The 11,748-nt window shown below is 34.3% G+C and overlaps 1 pseudogene; it reads right to left on the bottom strand.

Annotated features, from left to right (window-relative positions):
* Window positions 1-728: 728 nt before the first annotated feature.
* Window positions 729-11,748, bottom strand: part of LOC149251658 (1-aminocyclopropane-1-carboxylate synthase 7-like) — a 39,430-nt pseudogene continuing 28,410 nt past the window's right edge.

Raw genomic sequence — 11,748 nt, 5'->3', positions numbered from 1 at the left:
CGGTTTAATTATTATTTATGAAGATTCCTTATTACTTTATCATTTAGATGTTTAATTTGTTAACATATTTTGTAACAAAATCATATGTTAATACCATAATTTATCAATACCACATTTAAAAAAAACTAAATTATTTTATAATTTTATATTATTAAAATTTAATTAAATGTTAAAAACTTAATTATTTTAAAAATAAATTTTAACATACTAATAAAAATATTATAAAATATAAATAATAATAATTAATTTAAAATTCAGAATAAATATATGCTAGACATAATTGTAAGCCCCCATAAACATAATTAGAGCCATAGTGAAGATTATATGTCCATTGCATTGTAGTATAACCGCAATTGGTTTTAGACATGCTTATACTACTTTTTGACACGTCGAGTGATTGAGATGCAAATTTCAACCCTCCGATTTTCAATTGAGAGTAATTGATGTTTCTTATAATATATAAAGGATATTTAATTGAAAACATTTCTTTTAGTATATACAAAGAATATAAACCATTCCATGACCATATCAATTATAGTCGTATCACGTACTCATCACACATAGACTACCTTTCAATAATAAGGCAGGTCATCAATAAAGATTTAGGCTTCTACTTCGAACTGTCCTTTAGTTTATTTGAATGAACTGATAAAGTCCAACTGATGAACTGATAGGCTTCTTCCGCCGTCAACAACCCGTCGCCAGCATCAACGGCATTTTCGTTAGCTTCATCTGTATTCAGCTGTTTTAACTTTTTTCTGATATGCCCTCCCATCATCATAGAGCTCATTCGATCTCCAGCTCCCCATAAAACGCTGAATCCGATTCAGTGACTTTTTCACAGTATGATCGGTCATATTGGCAAAACAGAACCTAAACCACCCAGGTTCACTACAGTGGCAAGAAGAACCAGGAGAAACATTCAATCCAATCTCTTTTAGGATTATCTTCCACAGCCTAATCTCTCCTTCCTCGTTACGGGATTGCAGAAGATATCTGAGATCCGCCCAACAGGACAAACCGGCGTTGCTATTCAAACAATTGATGCAAGCCACACGAAGTCCAGAAACGAACATTTGGTGTCTCTCTCGTAGCCTTTTACTATTCTCTGCTAAATATTTTCTTGCAAATTCCGTATCAGATAGCATTGAAGCTATCAGGTGTTGTGTCTGTGAAGAAACCAACGAATAACTCTGCGAGCAGCAGTAACCACTGTATCGTTGTAAGAGTAAATGACGCCGACTCGGAAGCCCGGTAGTCCTAGGTCTTTCGACAAACTGTAAACAATATGAACACGCTCGCTCTGATAAATTTTATTAGTGCCCAAAATTTCTGCAATATTTGTGAACTTCTTTGGTGATGAAAATACTGATCCCGAATAGATCTCGTCGCAGACAAGATGAATGTTCTTCTCAGACACAAGAGCAAGCAGCTTTCTTAGAGTGATAGCGTCCATAACTGTTCCTAATGGATTTGAAGGATTTGTGATTAAAGGACCCTTCACATGTATATTTCGAGCCCTGACTTTCTGATAGGCTGCTTCAAGTGCAGGTATAGTTATCTGAAAATCGTCATGGCTGCTGCAGTGTACGGGTATGAGCTCCACCCCTTTGGGCCATCTCAGATCTCTATGAAAACTGCATTAACAAAAGACTAATTCAATTGCAACTTCATTTAAGAAGCAGCGGTTAACTATGTGATCATATATTTAGATTAAAACATAGTTACCCAATTGAATTCAAATTTTGAGAAGCAGAAGTTAACTCTGTGATCATATATTTAGATTAAAACGTAGTTACCAAATTAGAATTCCAATTCCAATATGAACTCAATTTAATTAATTGTCTACAATTCAATCCTGAACTAATTCTAGAGTGTAATTATTTTGAAGAATATATTATATTTTTCAATATTTAAAAAAAAATGAAATATAGAAAATGTTTTCTGATTAATCATATGGTAAGGATTAATTATATCCAATTCTTACAACGTGGTTAATTTCAAAAACTGTTTTCTAAGTTATAGATTACAAAAGTTTTAGATCTAACAAAATTGAAATAGAATAATATAATATCGAAAATTTTAATAGCTTTTTAAAAATTATTTCTAATAATAAAAGTTAACAAATAAAATGATATATTCTAACAAAGTGTATAATTATATCTTATTAAATTATAAAGTAAAATGATATATTTTAACAAAGTACATAATTTTATATAAAAAACAAATTATAGATTATGAAAATTTTTATACTCATTCATATACCTAACTATACCCTAGATTATATGGTTCCCAATATAAACTTGGTACAGATTCCACATTACAGTAATTCCAGATTGTAATCAACATTTATATTATAATGAATAAAATATATAAAACTCTCAATCACTATCACTTATTTCTAAAACTAGATTACATTCTGCTTTGTAACAACCATTAACAATATCTTCTATTATTTTTAATTATCTGTTTATATAATCGAATCAACTTTTGTTTTATTTTATAATATAAAATATTAATATTGTAATTTCTTATTTATTCAAATTTCTAATAAAAATACAGTACTATTATAATCCATAAGTTGTTACCAAATTATTTCACACAGAAAAACTTTCACCGTATATGCCATCTCATGGATCCTAAATTCTGTTTCAAACGTCAGTGGTGCTAGGAATTTATTTTATTTTATTGTGAAGCTCGGGATTCGTCCGTAACGAATTTGGAACTGTCATATTAAAGCGCGAACCGATTCGATTACCTGATTTTTCAAATTGTTTTTATCAGTACGACCGAATTTAGTGGATTAAAATATTGTAATTAACAAGAGCATACCATATTATGAAATTCGAGCACATATAGATTGACAGTTACTATCGTCATTTCTTTTTAAGGCAGTAGCCTATTTCGCGGGAACAGTTAGCAGCCTATTTCGTCCGGACAGTAATTAGTAGTTAAAAATTATATTGGAATTTAGCATCAGCTCCAGTTATATTTTAAAATATTTTTGAAATTTGCAATTTACTTTGGTTATCTGTAATTTAGTTTACTTCAGTTAATAGGTAGGCAGAAGTAAGGTGAAATTTTGGATTTCAATTAAACTCACGCTCGACAGTCCCATCCATTCTGAAATAAAAAATTGACTTCAATTAACCTGACTCTTATTCTGGAATATTTTTGAAATCCTCACTTCTCTAAAGTTCATAGTGTAGTCAGGAAGTTAGTTTCCTTCGTTAACATCGACCTACCAGCTTTTTAGAAGGACAAGAGTGAGTAAAAAAATTCACTTTACTCCTCTCTCATATTCTCTATCTACGATATGAGAGATATGAGGAAGGGAACGTTCATTAGTTCACAAAGCTTAGCATTATTCAAGTCGTTACTTATTAGGCCGATAAGCTTCTCTCCTATTGGATTTGGGCTTTTTAATCATTTTCTTAATTAATATTTTTGATCCGATGGCTTAAATTGAAAGATCCCAATATATTCTCGTGGTTGCCACTATATCAATGGATAGAATTCACACCACTAACTTACTTGCATGTCTAAATCACATGTTTAAAGCATACTTAAATTATTTTTTTACAAAGAGTGATTAAAAATTTATCATACCATTTGTTAATCGCCACCTGTTATGATTAAGACGAAGTGGAAAGATTAAAAATGGTTGTGAAAGATACAAATCGCCATCACCATCAGTGTCATTTACCTTAGGAACACCAACAGTTTCAATACCGGCTAGACATCACTCACTGTTTCAATTCTCCTATACGAAACGTGGCCAGAGGGATGTAAGACATTGATTTAGCTTGGCAATCACTAACAGTTTCAATTTCATATAGCCATCACTTGTCGTTTCAATTGGCCTCCTCCATGAAGATAACCCGAAGCGGAGTCTAACGCTCGCTCTTATATTAATCATTTCCAGTTTGATAATTATTATTGGAATTGTTGAAGGATTACTGGAATGCAAGCGCTGATTACTCTAAAGATTTGAAGGGCTTCTCTCGGCTTCTATCTAGTAAAAAAGGTGACAAATCTTTCATAGCCTTCCTTTTATCTACCTACTATTTTTTCAGGTTTCAACATTGGAGAAACCCTTTCTTAGTGATTGCGTTTTTAATTGTTTCCATCCTCTCTCGGCTGTCTCTAATAATTTGGTGTAGTTGGTATCTGATTGAATTATTTCCTAAATTCTAATGTTAAATTTTATTACATGAAGGAAAAAAGGAATGCAAGAGTTTGGGAAATGAGGTAGCTATGGAGAAGGTGCGGAGAATCAAGTATGCTCAAAGGATTCATAATGGATAGACAATAAGAGCCACCAGCTCATCTTACAGGTATCGACACATTTTCCTTCCACGATATTTTTCCACTTTGATTCAAATGAGATGACTAGCCCGTAGAAAAAAGAAGGGAATCGATTCTGTATAAATTTTCCATGATATGACTAACCCGTAGAAAAAAGAAGGTTCTGGTCTTTTTTTTAAGTGCTCTCCCAAAAATTTTAATGGTTTAATAATTTTGTATTTAATTTCCGTGAGCAACAAACATTGACGTTTATAGAAAACGCCACGATTTCGATTAACTTTGTGTTTTTCTAGTACGAAGCATGAAAATGAAATAATATATAACCGTCGGATCTTTCAGATCGACAGACAGTAATGGTGAAAAAGCGTGGAGTTAATTCACGGGGAATGGTTTTGCAACAGTAAAAGTGGTATTCCGAACGCCCTCAAATCCTTGAGCGGTATTGAAGGGTAAGTACCCAATGCCACTCATCGAGCAACACATACCAACGAGAAGGAGAGAGGAAACCACTTTTTTGGGCGGTTAATCCTCTGGCTACTAGTCCACCCGAAATCCCTTACAGTCGTTCGATCTTGTGCGTGCAGATCAACGGTTGTGGTTTGTCGTGCAAGTTGGTTGATCTGACAAGCGAAAACCGTTAGATCAAGTGCCAGATCAAGGGCCAAGATCTAATCGCAAATCGCATTAGAGTGAGGTCAAGAATATAGAAAGATGGCCTATTTAAATAAGTCGATATATGAGTTTCTGTGTAAAGACAGATTATGGTAGATAATAAACATACATGCAGATTCCATCCCAAAGACAGGATGATGATGAGGAGTTGGAGAATGACCGAGTTTGGTCGAGGGTGCTCAGCGATGTAGAAGAGGAGGGTTGTTCTAGGAAGAAGCTTAGACTATCCAGAGAACAATGTGTTGTTTTGGAAGAAAGCTTCAGAAAGAACAGGGTGCCCGAACGTGTAAGTTTCTATACACAGTGTTCACTTATAGGTTATTGCTCTATCGTTTGTGTTTTGTCATGCTTTTGGCCAATGTAACTTCTTCTTCTTCCGCAGAAGGAAAAGCATGCATTGGCCTTATAGTTGAATCTCTTCCATCGACAAGTTAAGGTGTGGTTCCAGAATAGACAATCAAGGTTAGCTCCAATCCTTTATTGATTCACTGTATTTTGCATGTCGAAATTCATATGGAAAGTTCCATTTTGGAATCAACAGCTACATAATTTGGCCTGTAACTATGAAGAATGACTTGGAAATCAATTGTTGCGCAAATTTATAGTTCGGAAAACTTTTGATCAAATGGATATCCTGTTGTGTTGAAATTTTTATTGACTTATTTTTGTTATAGGTTAATTAAATGTTATGAATTTGTTTGAGGATGAAGCTTAAGAAAACAGAAATGGACTGCGAGCTTCTGAAGAGATATAATGAGGCACTTACATATGAGAATAGAAATCTTCACATAGAGCTGGAAAAATTGAAATCTTTAAAAATGTCGCCACCTCTTAGCCTTGCGTCAACCGTTAGCATGTGCCCCTCCTGCGAAAGTTTTTTAGTTGTTGACAATAGTAGCCACTTGACTTTGGCGATATCTGGGTCTATGATTTTACGCAGCTCTTTTCGGCAATGAATTATCGGGTATTGATCAAAGTTTCTTTACCCGTAGTCATTGTTTAGCAATGGTGGACACCGTCTCTTTGTCAAACATTTTAGCTTTTCTCTAAAGGTTCACTTTATGAAACATTTATGGTTTCAATATATTTTTCATTAATTGACTTCGGCTTAGAAAGCGCTCAAGTCTCTGTTAATTTATGGAATGAGATGAGGTATCTTGATAAAACAAGGAATGTATCACTGTAGAGAGTGGGAGTTTATGAAATAAACATTGTATGTAAAATTCAAAAGTTTATATGAGATCATCTCTTTCTCCGAACCTTCTTGTGTTTATGAATTTTATCCTTTTTTTATTATCAATCTAAGCATGTATAATAATTGTTTTCATTTATTATTATTTTTAATAAAATACAATGACAATCTCTATTCATGCTCATAGTAAAAGTCAAAGTCATCATTATCGCTAAAAGCAGTACTTATTGACTAGTCAATGATGCATATTAATGCCTACTTAATAACTGTCATTAACATGATTTTTTCTTTCAAGGTTTCATGTTTGAGTTATATAACATTGGCAGGACAAATGAAAATATTGTTATCATAAAATGATTTAATAAATAAAAGACCTTTTTAGGTTATTTTATCATTATTTTAAAAATGTTATAAAATAATAATTTTATTAGTAATTGTAAATTTTTTTAAATTTATTAATTTTATTAATCATTGTTTAGTTTGAACAATACAACATATTTCTATTGATGATCTTAAACCTGTTAAAAAAACTTAAAGTTTTTGTAAGCCCAGAACACTCATCTCGAGACACTTACAGTGTGAGTTTCTCTTTAGTGCCTCTGCTTCTAGCCCTCAAGTCCCAACACTTATACATGGAGTTTTGTTCTTTTTAAAAATGTTTACAGTGTGAGATTTACTCTTTAGTGCCCCTGGTTCTAGCAACAGAATTGTTGAAGAAAGAAACCCTGAAGAAAAATAAAAAACACAGAGAAAACACTGAAGAATCAATTAAAGTTAATTTAAAGGGACGAACAAAGAAGTGTGGTTTCAATATACGGGAACAGTTGGATCTTATAGATCAACAGTGTGATGACAAAGAGCGAGAACTCTCAATCTCATAAATCGACGATCATCATATGGTGAAGGAGCACGGGAGTTAATGCAGAGAAAAGTCAAGTTTATAACCTTAGGTGGTATTTCGGGTGAGGACTAGATGGTAAGTGGTTTGAGCATTGATCAACCAATTCAATACATATCACGACGTGTGGAAAAGTGATGGAGTGGGGAAACCGCTTTATCGAGCGGTTAATCCCCGTGTGTGTGGTCAACCCAAAACCAATGTGAAACATTAGATATTTTGGGAGAAGATCAACAATAGAGAAGTAATGCAACATACAAAAGAGCAGACCCGAAATCACATTATTGAATATCGGATGGGATAGAGGTCTTTGTTAACAAAACCCGCAAAGAATCGTGATTGTGATAAGAGAAAAGGTAAATCTCGAAAAGCATGCCAAGTTTGTACCAAGGCTGAAAAGATGTGGTAAGCGTGTATTTCCTTTGTAAATGGTTTATTAAGAAAATAGCACCGATTGAAGGTTTATGTGCTAAATATATATGTAACCAAGGTTTAAACAGGAAAAGGTTATATATGTGCAGCTAAAGGGTTAGTGAAGGTTTTTTAAAGGTTAATGAGAGGGTTTTAGTCCCGATAGGAAGGATTTGAAAGCAACGATTTAATAAATTATTTTTCCCATGTTTATTTTAGTGTTTGTAGTATTTTTATTTGGGTTTATCAATGTTGGGTTTATAATATTAGTCTCAAACTTGAATGTCATATTTTGACAAAGATTGTCTCACCATGAAAATAAAACATGTTTATTTTAGTGTTTGTAATATTTATATTTGGGTTTACGAATATTGGGTTTATAATATTAGTCCCTTGGGCTTAACATTGTTCCCTTAGGTTCATAATCCCTTAGGGTTTTAGTACTGCTCCCTTCGATTCATTATTCATTTGGTCTATAGTATCAAAATTTGGGTTATTTCATTCCCTTAGGTTTATAATATACATCGTAGCCAAACATGGTGAACCATGTTTGAATGTCACATTGTAACAAGGATTATCTCACCATCAAAATAAACTATGTTTATTTTAGTGTTTGCAGTGTTGATATTTGCCTTTACTCAATGTGAAGTTTATAATATTAGTCTCATGGGTTTAATATTATTCCCTTGGGTTTTAGTATTAATCCCTTCGGTTTATTATTCATTTGGGTTTATAATATCAATCCCTTGGGTTTATTATTCCCTTTGGATATAATATAAATCATGGTAAACCATTGTCAATCATAGCCAATCATCATCAGCCATGGTTGATTGTCGCATTGTGACAAGAATTGTCTCACAGTCAAAATAAACCATGTTTATTTTAGTATTTGTAGTATTTATATTTGGGTTTACCAATGTTGGTTTTATAATATTAGTCCCTTGGTTGAATGTTGCATTTTGACAAAGATTGACTCACCATGAAAATAAACCATGTTTATTTCAATGTTTGTAGCGTTTATATTTGGGTTTAACAATGTTGGGTTTATAATATTAGTCCCATAGGTTTAATATTATTCCCTTGGGTTCATAATCCCTTGGGGTTTTAGTATTAATCACTTAGTTTTATTATACCTTGGGGTTTATAATATCAATGCCTTGGGCTTATTATTCCCTTAGGTTTATAATATCAAACATGGTCAACCATTGTCAATCATAGACAACCATGGCCAACCATGGTTGAATGTCACATTGTGACAAGGATTCTCCCACCATAAAAATAAACCATGTTTATTCTAGTCTTTCTAATATTTATGTTAGGGTTTACCAATGTTGGGTTTATAATATTAGTCCCTTGTGTTTAACTTTCTTCCCTTCAGTTCATAATCTCTTGGGGTTTTAGTATTAATCCTTTGGGTTTATTATTAACTTTGGTTTATAATATCAATCATCATCATCTTTATGTTTCTCTTGTGTTTGTAATATCAATTCCTTGTGCTTCTTGAACCCTTAGGTTTTTATTATTTATCCGTTGGATTCACTAATTCCTTAGGTTTATAATATTAAAGAGTTGGGTTTATTAGTTCCTTGGGTTTATAATATTAGTCCTTTTTGTTTAATATTATTCCCGTTGGTTCATAATCCCTTAGGATTTTAGTATTAAACCCTTAGTTAATAATAAACAAAAGGGACTAATATTATAAACCCAATGTATACAAACCCTAAGATAAATATTAAAAACACTAAAGCCTAAGAATAATAATTAATATTTAATAATACTAATAACATTATGAGTTTATATTATTATAATAAAATTCATATAATAATCATAAATATATAAATATATAAGAATATAGTTGCTATTATTTGTATAGTTATTAATTATCATAAATAAATAATTGGCCTTTATTGTTATTATTATAATAATATATGATTGTAATATTGATTATATTATTATTATAATAATAATTATATTTGTATATTATTATAATAATATAATATTATTATAATATTATAATCAAATATTATTATCGGAGCCAGAATGCGCTCTGCAACTCAAACCCTCATGGCGGCAAGGAGGTGAAAACCTAAGGAAGTCGTGAAGGAAGTGTGGAAAACCGACTCAGACGAATCCAGCAACAACTGACCGCAACCAAAGCAATAAAGGTATGACAGAATATGTCAGGAGGGGAGAGATCCCCTCCTACCGAGATACGGTGGCAGGAGATGGATAGAGTATCCAAGAGTCAGAGGAACGGAAGAACACGGGCCCAGTGCTAGGAGCTGCCTGGCAATCAGGCCGCAGAGGAAAGTGCCTGCCATGTACAATAGAGAAACCCAGATATGTGATCCCAGCAAACAAGCTGGAAAAGTACCGAAGTTACATGATGGACCATGCCATTATCTGCAATTTTTTCGGAGTCTGGCTGTCGGAAAGAGACCTCAACAAGTGGATACAGCAGAAATGGCAGCCACAAGGCCACATCGAGCTCAAGCTGGGAGCGAAAGGCTTCTTTACGGTAATCTTATTTAACCTGAAAGATAGAGAAAAGGTATTTGATAATGGCCCGTATTTTTATAATAATGTTGGTCTGTTCATGCGCTTCTGGGAAGATTGCTATAACCCTGACAAAGAAACCTTTCTGGCTTCTCCTATCTGGGTCCACTTATTTGGGCTCCCCATAGACTTCTGGGACCCGGATATCCTGGAAGGAATAGGCAATTGAATAGGAAGCTTTGTAAAAATAGCAGAAACTACAAAGAAAGGTAGATACACCTCGTATGCCAGGATCTATGTCTACATGAACCTAGCAAACCCCATCCCTGACACCATAGAGCTTGAATATCATGAAGAAATTTGGCAGCAGAACATAGACTATGAACACATCCCGTTTAGGTGTCGCAGGTGCCATATCCACGGCCATCTAGCAAAGGAATTTCCAATAACCAGGGAGGAAGAAGAAAACAGAGGGCCCAAAAAAAAAAAGAGAGAGCCAGACCAGGAGGAATTCCAAGAGGTGAGAAACAGAAGGAAAGCCAACAAGGAAACCCCCCAAAAAGATAAGAAAGGCAAACAACCCGACGCAATAAAACCAAAAAGTTTCGTTATATTGCAGGTAGAGGAGGATGAGGAAGATCAACTCATGGAAAATCAGGAGGATAAAGGCTCAGACTGCAGTGAAAACTGCGAAAGAAACCTAGCTAAAAGAAAATCCCCGAGTGAGACACCAGAAGAGGATAAGGAAACAGATGAACAAACTGATCGGATGGAGACAGACTAGGAGTCCAGTAGGGAGGACCTAAGCCAGGAAGAGGAAGTGTTGGAAAACTTGCTGCATGAATGGAAGAACCTGGATGAGAGGTTTATTCCCGAAGAACAAAAGAAGCTGTATACTGAAACCTTCCAACAATAAAAGAACAACTAGAAAAAGGCAAAGCCTCAATAGAAGAAAACCAAGAGACTCAAAACGAAAATATACCAGATCAGAATGGACAAAATAAAGCGGGGGGGGGGGAAATAGGAAGAAGAAACATTAAGGACTCCATACAACTCATGGGAGAAACGTTAGTCAATACTGGAAAAGTAGTCCTGCCATCGATGGTGTTCGAAACCCTCTCCCAAGTTAACCAATGATTTTGACATCGTGGAATATCAAAGGCTTAAATAGCAAAGGAAAACAGAGACATCTGGTAGCACGACTCAAAAAAGACAAACCTCAGATTATGCTTCTCCAAGAAACCAAAATCCCAGGCCAGAAAATGGATGAAATTCTCAATAAAATAAAACCAAGATACAAACATGTCACTATAGATCCCAAAGGAAGTGTAGGAGGGATAGCTATTCTCTGGAACCCAGCTGAAGTCCTCGCCGACTAGTGGATAGGAATGACAAGAATCCTCACTGGGAGATTCAGACTAATAAGACAAAGTGAATGGGTGGTAATCTCGGCTGTATATAGTCCCCACACCCGTGCAGACAGAGACCTGTTCCTCAATTAGCTAACTAAGCTTCGAAGTTTGCACCAGGAGCAGAGATGGATCCTAGCAGGAGACTTCAACTTAATCACTTCTTGAGAAGAGAAAAAAGGTGGAATAAGAAGGGAAGACCTAGAAATGGAAAGGTTCAGAGAAGTTCAGACAGAATTAAGAGTGGTTGACATCCCAACCATAAACGGGAAATTCACATGGAATAACAGAAGAGGCGAGTCCAAACAGATTGCTTCAAGACTGGATAGATTCCTCATCTCAGAGCACATAATCGGGCTGGA

This window comes from Pinus tabuliformis, chromosome 7 (genome assembly GCF_031772625.1).
Source record: "Pinus tabuliformis cultivar Carrire ecotype Pingquan chromosome 7, CPIR1, whole genome shotgun sequence".
NCBI classification, from domain to species: Eukaryota; Viridiplantae; Streptophyta; class Pinopsida; order Pinales; family Pinaceae; genus Pinus; species Pinus tabuliformis.
Note: the sequence above shows the minus strand (reverse complement) of the source record. Positions and strands in the feature narration are given on the sequence as shown.